The sequence below is a fragment of the Crocodylus porosus genome, unplaced genomic scaffold (genome assembly GCF_001723895.1).
Source record: "Crocodylus porosus isolate Cpor-Errol unplaced genomic scaffold, CroPor_comp1, whole genome shotgun sequence".
Taxonomy (NCBI): domain Eukaryota; kingdom Metazoa; phylum Chordata; order Crocodylia; family Crocodylidae; genus Crocodylus; species Crocodylus porosus.
Genome location: NW_017728910.1, coordinates 20,720,885 through 20,727,714, shown reverse-complemented (window position 1 = coordinate 20,727,714; position 6,830 = coordinate 20,720,885).

The following is a 6,830-nucleotide window of genomic DNA, read 5'->3' as shown; positions in this document are numbered from 1 at the left end:
GTCACTGTTTCCCCGAGCACTGCCAGGAGTGACCAGGAATAACGGTCACAAGCTGGCAGAGGGTAGGTTTAGGTTAGATATCAGGAGGTGCGACTTCACGGTCAGGGCGGCTAGGGTCTGGAACCAGCTTCCAAGAGAAGTGGTGCTGGCTCCTACCCCGGGGGTGTTTAGGAGGAGGTTAGCTGCTCATCTTGCTGGGGTCGTTTGACCCCAGTACTCTTTCCTGCCATGGCAGGGGGTCGGACTTGATGATCTGCTCAGGTCCCTTCCCACCCTAGAAACTATGAAACTATGAAATGTAACTAGATTACAGTTTTATATGGCACAGATGCCTGAAAAAGGGACAGCTAAGCATTTGTCACTATAAGCACAACACAGGCAGATTTTTAAACAAGGAAATGCTACAGAGCAGACTGGGACAGGGGAGACTGCCTGTCTGGAGTTGTAGACTTAAGCACCTCTTTGTATAATCCCCAGAGGTACGCTGACGTAGCATGATAGTATTTTAATAGCTTAGGCGACAGCCAAAAACTGTTGTAGGAACAAGCAGAAAAACAAGTTTTTACCACATTTTCCAGCCCTCGTTTGCACCTCAGGGTAGAGGTTTCATTTGCAGGCCTTGCATACATATGCAGAACCTACAGCGCCGCTGAAATGCAGCTATGCTTCAGAAGATAGTATCTAGCGGTGGCATAGCACTCACCCTACAGGTATAACTCTAACAGCTTAAGTAGAGGTATAAATCTAACAGCTTCCCACATGTAACAAAATGTTGAGAGACCCATTAGGCAGCATAGCACTCAGCCACGCTGCCATGGAAATAAGCCCCATCCACCTGCTTTGCCCCCTCCGCTCTCATCATCCCCAGAAAGAGGTGGCAGAAGGATGCCTTGCAAGGTGCTTTTGGCCTTGTACTCAAGACCTAGGCACGGTCAAGAATAGCAGCTTGGGCACCCCCAATAAGCCGCCACCTCTTCATTTCCATGGTCGATATGAGCAGAACAGAAGTGCATGGATGACATTTTTTTTCCTAAGAGGTGTGACTCAGAGCTCAGCCGTGATGCTACAGACCTACCCAGAGGGATTTAACAACTTGCCATAGATCGGGGAGAAAGTCCATCACAAAGGCAAGAACTGAACGCAGACCTCCTGACTCAGTCGATCGCCATAACTATCCTCTTACCAAGCTAGGCTCTAAACTGCAAGTGGTGTTTGGCAAAAAAAAGTCATCTCTCATCTCTCCCCATGGCAGGGAAGGAAAAATTCTAAAATACATATCCACATTGCTCCAGCCATTGGTGACTGCAACCAGAGCCATCCCTAGGGGGGTGGGGGCAAATCGGGGCGACTGTCCCGGGCCCCACGGAGTCGGGCTGGCTTTGCGTCCAGACGGTCACCACGCGCCCCCGCCACCACATCCAGGCCCCGCACAGGCTGATTTTCCCCGGGCCCCTGCTACGGTCATCTCTGACTACAACAGACTGCCATGCTCAGTACCGTGTGATCATGCTTATGAGCCAACATTCATGTCCCGCAGTAAAGGTGCAAGAGAATAATTACAACCCATTTCACGGCCCAGTTCCCCAAGTGTACTAACATTTGAGAAGAAAATAAAGCAACAAGACCAAGTTAGAGTCCATCCAGTCACTTCTGAAATGTGTGTAGCCTGGAAGGGCTTTCTCCTCTAAGCAGATGGATAAACCTATATTTAATGAATAGCCCCTGTAGCTAGGCTGTGCCCTGGAGAGGTCTGCAGGTCCTGGCGGCAAGAACGATGAATTCTCCCGCTGAAGCAGAACCACTCTGATAACACAGGTCTGCAGGAGCTCCCGATAAATGGGTAAAGCGTCCCAGGCGTGCGAGGAACCCTGGCCCCATCACTGCTCTCAAGCTTCCCTCCTTTCTACTTTACTGGCAATAAGACATAACAGAGTTGTGCTCCACCACAGATACATTAATGAGTGTGAACCCTCCATGTACGGGCTCTGCAAATACGGCCCTGGTGCCTTGCAGTCAGTGCCCCCTTTTCCTATAGGGAGGGGCTCGGCAGTCGTCAATCCCCTATTCACATCTCAGCCCGAAGACTTTATGGTCAATAAGCCTCTCTTTCGCCCTTTCATCGCCTACCCAACACATTCATTTTTATGATCTAAATCCTGGAGTCCTCACATTCAGGCTAAACTCCTGTTGAGTGCCACAGCAAAATTTCAATGGGATCTGTGAATAAGAACTGAGAGTAGACAGGAGAGCTGAGTGAAGAATTAGAAATGAATAATTTATTCACTTAATCCAGCCTCCTTTTCTCTTCACAGAATAGTCATGAATTTCCCCCGGTTTGTTGGTCACTCGCATGTTCGGCCAGCCTTCTCGATTTTTTCGCTCTCTAGCCTGTGACTGAATCCCCAAAGGTGAACTATGTTGCTTGATTATAATTGGACAGAGGAGCCACATGGCAACCTTGTTTGCTTGATACAGTATTTCCCAAAAACTCATGCTTGCAGCTTTTAAATCCCATTTCTAAACGTCTTGTGCCTTTTTCAACCCACTCCTGTCCATAACACTGAATAGTTGACATACAGGCAAGAGGCAAAACACGCACAAGGAAAGGACGGCGTCAGTGAATAGATTAAAAAAAAATTAAAAATATATTCATGGGTATTTTTTCATGAGCTGTTTTTCAACTTTTTTTGTCTGTAGTAATTACTACATGAAATGCATTGGGAATTAGGCCTTGCCTACAGCGATAATGTTTCTCATTAGCGCTTGGGCCTTTTTACTCATGAGGGAAAGCCCTATGAAATTAAGAGGACTGGAATTAATAGGGTTTATTCCGAACTCAAGCGGACCTCTAAAAACGACTTTGGAAATCTACAGGATTTAATAAGCAATTACATCCTTGCTACGGAATTTGAGTGCTGGATTTACAAAATTTGACCAAAAAAATAAAAGCATTCGGCCTTTTACTAAATTCCACAAAATTCTTCTGCGAGAGTCGATAAAAAACCCATTCCAAACCAGCTTGTCCCAGCAGCCGTCTCCCTGCGGAGGGATGGCTCTCCTGGCTTCCCCCCCTCCAGAATTTTATGCACTTGCTCAATGGCACGAGCTAGATCCTACCGACTTCAAAGGAAACGAGCTGCGGCAGAGGTGTAAATGTTTGCAGTTCAGGGGAACAAGCGGTTCATCAGAGGTGCAGATCCTGCTGCGCGATTCTGCATCGCTTGAAAACTGCAACCAGACCTGCGTGATCCCGAGGCAGGATCCGAGCCACGCCACTGAAAACGCTAATACTAAGACTATGAAATCAAGCCATAAAACCTGCAGCAGGTGCTTGCGGAGGCATAAGAACGTAGCATAACATGAAGTATCATGTCATTCAGGCAAGCTGAATAAAACCATGGACAAGAGAAACAGAGAACAGTACAGAAAATACGAGAAAACTCCATGCCCAGATTTTTCTTTTTTCTTTTTTTTTTTAAAGAGAAATAATTGTGCAAAGAAACTCAACAGCTCTGTAGACAAGCTCTTTTTGGGAGAAATCTTGGTAATCTTTCTTTTCTTGCATACAGAAAAATGCCCTCCATTATCTTTTTATGGATTGATTTTTAAAACATCTTTTCCTTCAAAAGCAAGGCTGGGAAAGAGCATTTTATCACCTTCAGAAATGCCAGCTGGAGATGGTGCTTTCTGGAAAACAAATGCCATCATCGAAACAAGTCCCGTGCTACAATGACTTGGGCAAAAGGAAGGCTATCTGGCTGAACGGACTGGCTCCCAAAGGCTTTATTCACTTCGGGTTTTGGTTGGATTTGCTCGAGGAAGGCCTCTGGCCCTGGGAACGAATAACGCTATTTGAAAATAACGTGCGCTCGTTGCAAGCAAAAGCAGGAGTGCGTCGTCACTGCCGAGCCCGCTGCCGAGCTTTTCTGATGATACATTCGGCTAAATACTGCTCTCTGTGCAAGTTCAGTGAATCCACTGGGTTTCCCCATTTCTAAATAAGACGAGTTTGGGCCACGTTCCTTCCAGCTTTCCAAAAAAGGAAGGTAAGAAAGTGCAATTCCAGTGAAAACGACGGTGTTTCTCTCAACTTCCATTTCATAACTAACATCTGGGGAAAATTAAGCAGCAGTTTTTTTCCTCCCCTCCCCCCCTACACACAACACAAAATCCTGCATATATATCTGATGTATTTTATACATATTCATCCTCATAACTTGACAGATGGGAGGAATCTTGCAGTCATTTCTAAAAGCAGACAAAAGGCCGTTGGTTCTGCTCCACATGATGATTTGTGAAGACAGAATATCACCCGCTTCCGTTGATGATTATATAGTTCTATCCATCTGTCTGCCACTGGAGGTTGCGAGAGTGAGATACAAGCTCACACCGTCTTCATAAACAAAAGTAGACTGTGCTGTCAGTAGTCAGACACGCCAACTAATTGGAGCTGTCGACAGACACAATATTCTGTGTCAACAGCTCCGGTAACAGTTTGAAACAGCAATGATATGTTGGGTGATGGTGAGGATGACACATATGTCTCTAATAGCATGCTAGAAATCTGACATAACTAGAAAAGAATTACTAAAATGTGATTCCCAACCTCTAGTTTCGCTGGTAAGATTTCCCAGTCTACACAGCAAGGCGGGGGGAATAAAATGGGCCTGTGCAGGCTGTACTTGTATACATCTTTCTCTGTATCATTGCACGTGCTGACAGCTTAATTTGAGACGTACAATGGCCTAACTTGAAAACGGAGCTTGCCACCGAAATTTTTTTCAACCCGCCGCCAAATTCTGAAATGGGTTTGCGAGTTAAAAAAAAGGAGAAAAGCTTCCCCCCCACCCCCATTCCCCCGGTGCTTTCCATGGTTCGAGCCACACTAAAATGGGTCAAATGTGATCCATGCTATATGGGCTTTTTATTTCTTCATGCTGTTTAATTGAAAGATTGAAAGATTATTCTCTGATCTTGCAGAGATGTATTTTCATCTCTAAAATGAGAAGCACACGCATAAATATTTGTTGGCTTTGGGGCTGGGTTTGTGGGTTTTTTATGGCTAGGCAACATCTGTAATACTTTGTCATCTTCTTTCTGGATTCCCAATCCTAAACATTTACTAATAACTTTTTACTATATAAACGGAAACCCGAAAGATGTTGATTTAGATGCCACTGTAAGATACTGGCAAAGGAGGTAGTAGCCGCAACAAGAAGAAAATATACCATGTTTCTTTGCTGTCTTTACCCATCTGCCTAATCACTCAAAGCTGTCTCTTTGGCAAAACTTTAAATCACATTTTAAGCTATGCTAATGTGTGTTAAAATAGCTCCCACTCTTCCATACCATGGGAATTCCCAAGTGCTTCAAAGACAGTAACAATATTGCTAAAACACAGGCATCTTTGTAGCTGAGGACCGCAAACCAAACCATACCCAAGCACACACAGAGCATACGGCAGTTTTACTGTCTGGTTGGAAAGATCTAGCAGACAGTACATGTTAATATTTATCAGCTTTGCAGGGAAAGACAGCTGAGCTGACACAGACCCTGGGCACTGTGCCTGTGAGTTCCCAGAGCTCGAGTCAGTTTAAAGAAGAGGTCCAATCCTATCACCCACTCCCTTGCCTCAAGCAATTTTGGAAGACTGATTCTCCATTATTGTGCACCTTCTGAAGCCCTTTTCAGCTGAGTAAAGGAGGCACGAAGGTAACATAAAATGCTTTTGTTTTCCCTGAGCCTGAGGAAGGACATGTGTGCCTGAAAGCTTGCAAAAATATATATATATATTTTTTTTTTTTTTTGCAGTTTCTTAGTGGATCCAATAAAAGGAATCATCTCTGAACCAAGAGTCCTAGAGTTTTGCATTTTGTTCCATCTTAATCTGGTAGGATTAAGGTTTACTGGGGGAGAGGGGTCCTTGAGTGATGTGTCTGTCCAGTACCCAGAACGAGAAGGCCCAGCGTGCGACTGAGGTCCCTGGATACTCTCACAGTACGACTCCTAAATAAGAGTAGCATCGCTCCTCACTCATCTAAGCAACTGCACCATGTCCAGGGCAAGGGGAATCTGACCCACAACAGTTTGCTAGTGCAGGGTGGTGGGAGAGGGGCAAAATCGAAGCTGTGATGTGGCTTTTCTCAAGCCTCCCTGAAATGGGGATTTATGGGGTGTGACCGGTGAATAGCGTGGATCGCAGCCTGGAAAAGGCAGAACCCTGATCCTCCTCCAAAAGCACAACCCTACCGCAAGAATGTCCTCCGGCGCAAGACAGGAGGAAAAGAGAACAGCACAGTGGGACTTACCAGCAGGTACCTACATCAAAGCGGCAGCCAACTACCGACTGACTCCATTAGGGCTGCAGCAGCTGCTCGCTGCCAGATTTAAAGGGCCCTGCCCCAGCAAAGCATGCTGGGAAAAGAAGTTTCTGCAGGAGAAGCAGCCTCCTATGAGAATTAATAAGGAGCAGGGAATGCCCGGAAGGGACTTCTGGGAGAAAGGCTGGTTGTGTGCGCTGCAATGATCGTATCTGCTTTTGCTCACGTATACTGCCCCAAACTCCAATATCGTATCTCCCCGGGATTTTCCATAGCTGCTAGCAGTATGGAGCTGATGACACACACAGCACAGCTGTTCTGGTTCCACCCAGCAGAGGGCACACAGCTCAGTTTTCTGGGATATTTTATGCTTTCTGGGGATGGTAACTGTTCCCGTTATCACGGCTGTGTTTTGCATTGTTCTCTTCTTTGCTACCCAAACCTATACGGCATCATCATCATCATCAAGCTTTACTAAGGCAATAAGCTAATAACAACATCCAGCAGATT